This window comes from Apostichopus japonicus, chromosome 10 (assembly GCF_037975245.1).
Source record: "Apostichopus japonicus isolate 1M-3 chromosome 10, ASM3797524v1, whole genome shotgun sequence".
NCBI classification, from domain to species: domain Eukaryota; kingdom Metazoa; phylum Echinodermata; class Holothuroidea; order Aspidochirotida; family Stichopodidae; genus Apostichopus; species Apostichopus japonicus.
Window position 1 is genome coordinate 13,476,070 of NC_092570.1, and position 12,402 is coordinate 13,488,471.

Here is a 12,402-nt window from a genome sequence, read left to right on the forward strand (position 1 = left end):
TATATATATATATATATATATATATATATATATATATATATATATATATTGCAAATGTATATATCCAATTTTCTGGGGCGGGGTGTATATATATTACACCTGTGGGTACCATGGTTACGGAAAGGTTTAAAGTGTAAATGAATTTCATTGCAATCAAGCTAACTCGAATCGAGAATGAGTAACGCTGTAAAACTTCAAATAAAAATCTTTTAAACCATTTTTGTAGTTGTTCCAATCTATTCTGATTTTCCAAATTAGGCATTAGATCTAGCAGCATTTTAGATTCATAACTTAGCAAAACACCGAGAGCTTAATTTGGTTACATCCGCAATGAATAACTTACTTTGAGGGGGAAATGAATCGATTGGTGCGTTGTACTCTCGCTATGTATACATTGTTTTAGTATAAAAATCACCGCAATCAATTTATAGTTAGTTTGACATCAATTTGATGTTTAAGCGACACAGCGATCTATTTTGAAATTGTTCTTCTGTCAAGCAACGCAATCTTGATTGAGATAAATGGGTCAAACGGATGGTATCGGCATAAGCGTTACTATGGTTACACCGATGACACAAACACAGACATTTAAAATGAGAAGGTCACGTCTCATTGTTTAACTATATCGAAATTCAGTCAAAATAGCAAAGTATAGCATTATTTGTCGATTTTTGCTTTTGTTGTCATTTTTGTAAAACTCATGGATTTGAAATAAAAACATTGCAAGTGTATTTCTGGATGTAATGTATATATTTAGGATAGAAGAACCTACATGGTAATAGGTCAAAATATGTTAAGTTCAAAATTTATTGAATTTACGAAGATAAATCCAAACCCTTATGGTCTGTAGACATATGGTAACATATTATATTTTTATTTTCCGTTATTTTTTAAATGGCCCTTTGTTCGGTTGTGAAATTTGAACGCAATACGTCGCCACTGATTTAAAACGTCCCAAAGAATCTACTGGAAATTTTAACAAATACGTTTACAACAAAGATATTGTATGCAAGCTTGAAAATAATTGCATCTTGAAACGGTATCATAATATCATATTATTTTGAATGTAGATAGTCAGCGAGAGTTCAAAAATGTTTTTGCTTATATCAACATCAACATCATTTGTCGTCTATGTCTTGTCCATATTTTATCATTTGATATCATAAAACGTTACACACAATGACATATAGCACCGTTGGATAATGACATCTGATATTCCATCATAATTTTTTTTTGGTTGATAAAGATATAAAAATACAATGTAACTGATCGTTATTAATAGATATGTTGTTGGTGAATGTGAAATGTAAAATATGAGATACCACAAACGTACTGAATATAAATATTATGTATGGCCAAAAGAGCAGAAACTTAAAGAACACATAAACCCAATCAATATCTTTAGCTTACATGGCAGACATCTTTGAGACGAAAACTGTAAAAAAAAATATATATATATATAGAAACAATCTTATTCCGTTAGAGAAATAACCTATAGTATAAAATTCGTGTCTGCATGCGGCCTGTCGTGATGTTTATCTGTGATGTCATAGTGCCAACAGGATCTTACACCTTTTCCTTTCTGTTTGTTATATTTTTCATATTATCATAGCAGAATGTTAACAGTGTTGCCACTAAAATCAATGCCATCGTTTAGGTCATGTCAGAAGCTTCAGTTTAGATTCAGTATTTGCAGAACCCATCTCCACTACCGCAACAACAACAACAACAAAACAAGAACAATACTAGTACATTGTAATCAGTAAAGAAAAACATAATGAATTGAAGGACTTGTGGCTCGATGACGTCATATTTAGACTTGATCAAGTCTTCGGTAGAGACTCTCCTACTATAGGGTCTCTAGTCTCAGCATCCTTGCGTGTGTGTAAAGGAACATTAAATCCAAGAAAAAATGATGATGATGATCTGAGCACAAACAATTACTTAATCGACCAAGGAATGTGAAAAGAATAATGCTTCGAGAAAAAAATCGTGTTTGGAGTATAGAGGTAAAGGATAGAGGGGATTAAATGGATCATCTTTACGCATGCGCAGAGACTATATAATCTAACATTTTGTATATGAGGTGATCCCTGAACATATAGCCATGTATAGTAATAATTGAAAACGATTGTTGTCTGCGATATTTTGGGGCCGGGGGGTGGGGATGGTAATTGTATAAACAGACAGCCTAGAAGCTTATGTGGCATAGGTCTGGTTTAAAAGAAGCTGTTTTGAGCTAGGTTATCAATATCAAAAAGAAAGTAAAATAGACCAAACCTGCTTTATATTATTCAACATAAGATTACAATTTGTCAAAGTAAGACTACACCTAGACCTATTTTACTTCATTATTTTGTATATGTTTTATTTATTTTAATTAATTTAAAGAATTTATCAATTCCATACTATTCTACCAACTTTGTCGGTTTGACACTTTGTTATGATTAGTATTAATAAGAAAAACAATTTTTTTTTACTTCCTTTATTCAGTTAAATGAAATAGAACATTACGAGGTCATGATATTATAACTAATAACAAAAAGTATAAAAAAAGCAAAACAAAACAACAAAAAACATTTACCATACTTTAAAAAAACAGCTACTTTAAAGGCGGTCTACCATCCTTATAAGTTCATCGATTTGCGTTCTGAATTAGTTCAATGTTGACGTACGCTGCCAAGTTCAAAGCAATTACCGGTTATTCGCGTTGTTTTGTGAATAAGATTATTCCATAAACTCAGGGAGGTTATTTTCATAAACGTAGTCGAGGGTGGAAGTGATTGCATATCAGTAGCGTATATACGGATATATAGACTTGTTTTGTGTGTGATGTGAAGCAAATAAACGTATAAATTCCCTACATATGGGTAGGGGTGAAGGGGGAGGGGATTTGTTCTAGGGGTACAAACCACGAGACAAAAGGACGCTTTTTAAAAACCGAAAGGGTACTTAAGTTTTAAAAAAAAATGGAACAAGGGATTCTTCTGATTTTAAGGGGCCCCTTTGAGCTTTAAGGGGGTGAGGGCGGATGCTTTCCATGTACCCCTGGTTCCGCCGACCTGTCTCAAACTGTTTTATGAACAAATTTATAACATTCTGACCTTTTGATATGTGAGTGATGTTACATACGCGTTTTTAAGTGTTTTTAACAATGCAAGTACTAGCACGCTATATAAAGAATTCAGAAGTTGGTCAAATTCGACCCATTTTTTCCACTGTAGGATGTGAAGCTGATATATAGGCTTATAACAGCAAGTAGCATTTACAATACAGAAATTCATATATAAAGAAGCCTTTTGGTGTTGAGGGAGAAGTCACGTACGCTTTGCAACTGCTTTTTACCATGTATAGTTATCCAACCACGCAGTTTAAGTAAATAAGAAGTTAGTCGAAATTCGACCCAATTTTTGGTCCCCAATGTGCCGTGGCATTACGGCCGTTATAGGCTTAAATGATAATTACTGCCATAACAACTCTTAACACAGTAACTATAATATAAACGGAACAATGATGTGGAGAACATGCATATACTTGCAGTTATCATCAACAGAAATATAGCCTTAGACGATCAAGTTTTTTTTTTCTATATTCACATTTTCCACAACGGTTATAATCAAATTTATGATACAGCCGTCACTTAATTTATAAAAAACGGGAAAAAAAGAGGAGGAATGCTCAGCCATAGGGTAGTTAAATTTCCAACTTATATTTATATCCTATGTTCATGTTGTCATTATGATTTAATATGATAGCCTTTAGAAGTGACATTACATTTTGCCAGAGTGTTCCATCCAAAACCTGCTATATGTCAATAAACCCGTATAAACAGGACAAATATTATGATGGAGGGATTTACCGTGATATAGGATATGCATGTGTATACACATTATTATAATGTATGTTATTGTACAAGCTCAGTAATATCAAAATATGTATAATATAGTCAAGCTGGTATTAAAGACCTACCTTTTCATATTCATTCTATTGTGAAAATAGGATAAAAAATTTACTTCGTTGAACGGGCTATGAAATCGTTTTTGGTGAAAGTAAATGTGGTTTAATCAAGCTTTATATAGGCTATTGCCAATTTATATAGGCTAAGAAAATACAATAAGCAGCCCGGATTGGTCTTCTATACTTCCATTAATTGTTTCTTTCAAGAAATGACATTTTAAACATTTGAGACTCATAAAATGTTAAGACAGTATCAAACTATGGATTGACATTATAATATTTAAGCCTGCAGCACTGAGATGCTTACGTCATCATCAATACATACTTAAAGGAGCGTTCCAAGATATTTACCATGCTTTAAAGGTGAAAATCTTGGAAACCTGAATAGCTATATAGAAACATTAGCTTACACTAGAAATCATTTTTCTGTTTTATTTCTTTAATCTTTTCGTGGACTATGACGCATCAAAGACTAAATTCTGCGTTTATAAGATCATCATTAAATCTAAAGTTCATTTTGAGCGATTAGATTAATGTTATTTAAAATACTTTATATTTCATACTAATTTCTGATAAACATACACCTGATGATATTGAATACCATGTAATATAATGAAGGGAAAACATCTCAAAAATCACACGGATGCATTATGCATTTGTAGAAGTTGGGAATGTTTTTTTTGGGGGGGGGTGAGAGGGGGGTGTGGAGAATCTACGTTTCTCATCTATAGTGAATTATTTATTATTTCCAGATTTTTAGTAAGGAAGATAAGGAAAATAAAATGTGATTCGGTCATAATTCTATAGAAAATGAATTTAACAAAATTAAAACTGTAATATATACAATTGAATGACCAACAGAAGACTGACTGCCAAATTATTAAACAATAGAAGAGAAAAATAAGGGCTGGATAAATAACAAAAATAGTATATATATATATATATATATATATATATATATATATATATATATATATATATATATATATATATATATATATAATACGAGACTATTATTATACGCGTCTGATTGAATCATGACTCCGCAGACGATTAACAAATGTAACAAAAGAAAGAAAAAACGCGGGAACGTATGTACACTATTCTGTTATTGTGCATACGGTAAGTGATAAGGGCCATCTGCTGTATACATGCTGTTTAGTTTATTATGTTATGCATCGATGATATTATTTTTATACTTTCCGCGACGGTGCAGAAATTATCCATTGTATGTTTAGTTCAATATGATGGAAGAATAAGTAGTTATTGTTTTAGATATAATTGATGGTTTTGTGTACGTTCCGGTTGAATGATCTCCCAATAATCACTTCACCTTTATGGTTCGACTCCTAAATTCCCGTGACGCAAATAAACTAGTCAAACGTTCAGAAGTAACTTAAGCAAGAGTAAATATTGATGAAATGAACGACGAAACTAAACGTTATTATATCAGCTGTAGTGTAAGAATGACCAGTGACGTTCCCACTGGTGGTGGGGGTGGGTGGAGGCATGGCCCACTATACTGCATCTTCAGTCGGAGTAGAGATATTCCTTGTGTGGGGGGGGGTGTATGTGTTTACAATTGACGCTTATGTATTTATCACTACCTAAGGTTTTATACATAATTATAGACCGAATTTATAGTCTAAATACACCATACAATGTACCACTTGGACGTATAAATTGGTATATTATTTCTGGGTGAGGACCTCCATGACCATGTCCCGATCTATCTCAGTTTGAAATTTTGAATTTGCCCCATCCTCGGGCATCATGCATTATTCTATATAAACCAAATATGAATACCTACAATCAGGTACATTATTCTATATAAACCACACATGTAGACCCACAACAGGGACATTATACATTACACTATATATACAACATATGTAGACCCACAATCACGGACATCGTGCGGTACATAATACTATAAAAACAACATATGTAGACCCACAATCACGGACATTTTACATTACAATATACAAACAACATATGTAGACACACAATCATGGACTTCCTACATTATACTATAAAAACCACATATGTAGACCCACAATCACAGACATCGTACACTATACTATAAAAAACACATATGTAGACCCACAATCACAGACATCGTACATTATACTATTAAAACCACATATGTAGACCCACAATCACAGACATCGTACATTTTACTATTAAAACCACATATGTAGACTGCAATCGTACATGATAATGAAACAATGATGTCCCTTGTAATGATATTTCCATGTGACTTGACATACGAAATTTTACTTTATAATAGAAATTATAGAATTATTCATTAATTTAAAATGTCATATGAAGAGTCTCAATTTCGGAGATTTTCTGATCAACCAGAACCATCAATTACCATCAACTATTATTACTTTTTCATGTTTTATGATATTTATTTCGTGATGAAGCTGTTTATATGAAAGTGAAAGATAAATATAGAAAGTGATTAATAACCAAAGTTGTGAAACCAAAAACAGATGGTCTTTGAAGTATCCCTGACAATTTTTAATTTAATATTTGACTAAATTGCATTAGTATAAGTTGAATACGACTATATATATTTTTTTAATTTAATATTTATATATATATATATATATATATATATATATATATACATATATATATATATATATATATATATATATATATACTGTAATATGTATATATATGTATACTGTAACTACCATTACACTATCCAATAGCACTGTCCACCAACTATATAAGGTGAATATGAAAAATGACCAGGTTTTGATATTTGCTTAAGGACATCAATTTACTCACTTTAACGGCCAAGTAAATCTTTCTCGATATTCCACAATTTTCTTTTCCCGCAAATTTAGCGGTAATCGAATTTGAAATGTAAATAAAAGATTGAAGAAGCTTCACTGAGTCATTTCACCGTGAAGAGGTTGCTCGGTATCACTGGTAAAATAAATTACACTTTAAACGTTGCTTTTTATTCATTTTACTGTTAATTATGCACTGAGAATGATCGATCAACTTTCTTCTCAATATTCTCTCTTCTGAATATCCAGAAATTCCAGATGGCCAAAAAGAAAATAGGAAGAAATGTGTTTGAAATTTTGGTCATCCAACAAATTCGGCATAATATACCATATCTTACATTTGTATTACTGATTTACGGAATGTGCAGGTCTTTTTCCTTTTTTTTTTTTTTTTGGGGGGGGGGGTATATTGTTATGACTCTTAATTTCATTTGAACAATTGAACACCATCAGAAAATATTTGAAACCATTTGTCAATGAATAGGTTGTAAATCCATTGTAATATAAATGCATGTCACTTGAAGTCACTATTATCGTCTACTTCCCCATTGAGTTTTGTGTTTCATCTGAGGAACATGACGTAATGGGTCTGTGTGTGTTAGACTTCGCTCTCCAGTCAATTTAAGTGACCCTTATAAGTTGGAAAGGATCTTTTCTCAATAATTTAAAGTGGTAAAGACAAGCAACTTGGACTATCAACAGTGTTTCCTTTCTTCATCATATCGACAGTTATTTTATTATCAAAAATTAATAAGGTAGTAGGTTATTCTTAGACAAACATTTTCAATTATAAGGTTATGTTCAAGCGTTAACATAATGAATTTACATATCTTTCAATGCGCCATACTTCGCAATGAATTACATGATAATCGCAACAGCTCATTTAAAATGGGAAAAGTGTGCGATGAAGCAGGTAAATACTCACTCATTAATTTTGCTCGAACGAGCTTCAACATTTCCAGAATTTCCTATCTCATCATTAAAACCATGACCAGGCGCGTAGCCAAGGGGGGGGGGGGGCGAAGGGGGCAGCCGCCCCCCCCCCCCCCCGCCCCGAGCATATGTTTTAAAAAATTAATGTTTTTATGATATCGCTAGTATTTTCAAAAGAAAAAATGCTAAGATGCAACTAAAAAAGGCCTGGGAAGTGCCATTTCCAGCGATCTGGGAGGCATTTTCAGTCAAAATGTTCTTGTACGCTTCGCGCCAATTATGGTGGCGCTACGCTTAGATAGTTTGCAATGCCGAATCTACAGTTTCGCCCCTCCCTTGGCAAATTCCTGGCTACGCGCCTGACCATGACAAGGTTGTATAGGCCTATACATCACTGTGCTCCTTTTTTTTTAATAGGTGGGTTATACATAAAATGCTGCTATACAGACATATTTGTAATGTTTTTCAAAATTATTGTGTTTTTTTTTTAACTTATCGTGTGATTCTATAAGAAAAAAACAATATCGTTTAACTGAATTGTCCATGGTTAAACAGATATGCGATTGTGTACAAGAATATAACGAACGAATGTATGCTGTACCCCCACCACTACCCCACCCCACCCTTCCATCCCAAGTACGGAAATTCGACCTTCTGTAACTGATTACTTCAAATGTTAAGGTTCTACCCAACCAACCCACCCAACCCCCACCCCACCCCATCCCCATCCCCAAATAAATCCAGGGGAAATATAAAAATGCAGTAATTGTTTATTTTGGGAATGAGGTGCAGACAACCTACGTCCAACCCGCACCTTCTTTATTCCCCATCCACAACCATAGGCGTAGGAGGCGGGGGCTGCAGCCCCCCCCCACCCCCCCCCCCTCACCCCCCCCCCCCCCCGAGCAAAGATTTTTGTGAAAATTCGGGCAATATGCTGAGAATTTTTCGGGCACCTACTGAAAGCAAAATAATTTGCAATGTGTTTTTCAATGATTAAACTGAAAATTATTATCATTATTATTGTAACAACTTCCTCAATAATTCTAACCAATATGGAAGGGTAATAAGACGGCAAACGATTGTATGTTATTAGCATGTGGTGTAACAACCAATGCATGCCTATATGATATGCACATTAAGATGTTGAACGCGCGCGAAAAATGTTGGTTGTATTTTTCGGGCAAATCGTTACAGACCCCCCCCCCCACCCCAAATCAAATTGGGCTCCTACGCCTATGTCCACAACCCACTTTGTACTTTCCCAATCACACATAGGACAAAAACTCTCAACAGGCAATGTGACTCAATGTGAACAAATTATACAAGCCAAAGGAAGCTTGCTGTATCTTTGAGTCTTGACGTTGATATAATACGGGAACGATCTTATTTTAAAAACAAGAAGTCGTAAACATGTCGGGTTATCCTTCAACATTTTGTGAGTGGGTGTTCTGTTAAGCTTTGATTAATGCTTTTATTTATTTATTTTCTCTTTTGCCGAGGGGGGGGGGGAGGGAGAGATTACAAGGCAGTATTTTTTAAGGAGCATATTCTGACATTCTGCGGTTCAAAAAATATATTTCAGCGAAAGAAGTGGAAAATAATGAAACAGATTATTAACGGGGTCTTAACTCTTCTGCCACTTATTAGGTAAATAAGAACTATGAATTACCTCAATATGAAGACAGTTTGAGCTTTACGATAAATATTATTTATTTCTTACGACTTTCTTTAAGCAATTCAGGAGCGTCCGTTTTTCATGTATGGATCCAGAAGGAAGGTGCACATTTCAATCTCAAAGTAGTTACTAGCACTATAAACTTTTCTACGTTGGGGTACGAGAGTGCATGCAGTGCACACCACTGTGCAGGTGTACTCTACTGCAATGACCCCGGAGCCACACACCTACCTTTATAAGCTCCTGAACCCCCCCCCCCACCCAAAACCCCTCCCCAACCCCCCTCCTCCCACACACACACACACTTGGGTTTGAATTAACGGTATAAGTTTATTGTCTTTGTAGTCTTTTGCTTTCTCACGCTTTCCAATAATAACTTATTAAACCTGTCATATTGAAGTGTTAACAGCGAATGCATAATTGATGACAGGATTAAAAGAAAAAGATCAATTCAAAACAAACTTAACTAAAAAAAAACAACAAACTAAGGGAATTTGTCGTCGATAATGTCAAAGTGAATAAATTACAACTGCTCTTCTGAATGTTTAATGTTTGTGCGTTTTTTTTCCCTCAGATGTTAAATCTTTCTAACTCTCTTTCCTTTTTGCATTTTGATATGCTTGAAATGTATTACTCACATATGGGAAGAAGACAACTTCAAGAAATCTGTTTTCAGACATATCAAAGTTTGTCATTTTCATGGAGGATATTATTACTTTCTTGGTAAGTACTTAACTATAGAAATATTCTCTTCTAGATGATTGGTAAAATAATTACGGTGTGGGTTGAGGTGAGTTGGGGGAGGGAAGGGGAGGGTAGGGAGGGGAGGGGAGGGGGAGGGGAGGAAGGGAATTAATTGAAGGAAAGGAACGGGAATAGAGTACTGTTATTTTGGGGGTATTTTATTTTTGATTCTGTGTTTTAATGTCTTTATAATATTCCATTTTTTATAAACTTCTTCAACCCTTGATATAAAAATTAGAGTAGCTAATTTTATGATCCTTATCGATAAATTGAGTTCTTTCTTTCCTTTTATATGCACCATCTACCAAAGAATGGTAAAAACACCTGGGAAAATTCTCTTGGAATTAATATTTGTATGTGCACTATATATTCTATTGTGTACTATGTTTTTCTCTATGATTAATTTGATGGCCATACTGTTTGCATGCAAGTTAGAGTAAGTCCAAATTCCTCATGAATATATATATGTCTCTTAAGCTCTTAAAAATGGAAAAGAGTTGTATACATTTACATAGGCCTACATGCACTGCTGGCGAATTGCATTCAAACAAACATAATTTTACCATTAGGCCTATAGTATATGCTATGCTGTTTATCGGTTTCGTTATTTGCATCGTATATCATGATGGTTCAACTTGGCTGCCAAAAAAGACAATTGAATTGATTTAATATGGTAATTAGCCAATATTAGTGACTCCAGCATTTTTTTTTTGGCAGATTTGTAAGCCGATCATTATTATATATATATATATATATATATATATATATATATATATATATATATATATATATATATATACATACATATATATATATATATATATATATATATATATATTTATATATAAATATATATATACATACATACATATATATATATATATATACATATATATATATATGTATATATACTGTTGCATATCACTTCAATCTCCAAAATCATTCAAACGATTTGCTGTCCCAGATAAACCAAAACAATTTCTTGGCAATTACGACGTAATCCGATTAAAATAATCCGACACGGATTAAAATAATCTGATTTTCAAAAACATCTGCTAAATCCAGCAGAAATCAGTAAGACTTCACAACCAATTTCCTGCTACTCCTTGTCACTTTCGGTGATCATGCACTGAAGAAGAGCTAGTTTTGCTCGAATGCTCTGCAAAACAGTTACTATGCAAGTTATTATACAAGTACGATAAATGTACCTCGTAGTGTAGTTCATAACGGGGAGGTATCACCGTTATCAAGAAAGAGATCATTGTAACATTACGAAGCCTTCTTACTTTAGTTTACGTCGGTGTTTATGTAACCGTATACGTAATGACAATACCATCATCAAACGATATTAACACACACCATGAAACTTACCTAACGCCAAAATTAAACCTTTCTCTCACTCCCTCTCTTTCCCTCTCTCTGAAAACGAAAAAATCGTGATAAATATGAGATATGTTGTCCTTAATACCATCCTTTAAAAGAACACGAGATCCATATTTTTTTTCAAAGTTTATATACACATAAGAAACGCACCGCAAAATCAGTGAACAATTGAAGTTCTTCTGTAGGTGTGTGCAGTATTCGATCCATAAAGATACACTGCTATCCTTGGTGGACGATAGATATCGAGACGTGTATATATGTATATAACAGTGTTAATATATTACATGGCGTTCGTGATTACAGTTATTAAGGTGTCGAATGCTGACTGTGTACACACGGTAGAAACCAATAAAGAGAGAGACAATCTTTTAGGCTCCGTATCTAGGTCTGGTCTTGAGTTATCTGTTGCGTAACTACATGTGGTGGATAGGAGTTGCGAAGGTTGACCAGTGTTAGAAAAGTCTAGCGCGGCGGCAGTAAGAAGGATAGCCAGAGCCTACAATTAGGATTAACTAGTGAGTTAATTAAGCGCCGTTATTACCGAGAGAATACATGACAGGATTAACTCCCCCAACTGCCCGAAAAAAATGTTCTCACCTTGCAGGGGTAGGTTAAAGGGATGGTTAGGGCTGGTGAAAAGGGGTTGGGGAAATGTGAGGTTCATCTATGATTGTGTTGTGAAAGTAAATCTGCAGAGGTTGAGCAGCATAATGTGGAATTGAAAGATGTCTTGAGGCTATCAATATCCTTCTATCCATATATGCCGGAGAGTTAAATAATGATCACTAGTTCAACTAGCTTTTGGGTTTCATTCTTAATGCAGTTACTTTCACCGAGACACTCTATTTTCTAATTCAACAATCTTAATTAATACAGGAATAATGAGTTAAAGGGGTATAG

At 34.0% G+C, this 12,402-nt stretch overlaps 1 protein-coding gene across 3 annotated transcripts in view; it reads right to left on the reverse strand.

Moving 5' to 3' along the window:
• LOC139975188 (uncharacterized) overlaps positions 1-11,900 on the reverse strand; it is a 31,977-nt gene extending 20,077 nt beyond the window's left edge. For 2 of the 3 annotated variants that reach the window (XM_071982874.1, XM_071982875.1), the window contains exons 1-2: positions 11,653-11,900; positions 11,491-11,538 (exon numbers count right to left, since the gene is read on the reverse strand). The gene's annotated coding sequence lies outside the window, so the exon portion shown is untranslated. The remainder of the gene's footprint in view (positions 1-11,490; positions 11,539-11,652) is intronic. The other variant, XM_071982876.1, reaches the window with a different exon arrangement.
• Positions 11,901-12,402: the final 502 nt, after the last annotated feature.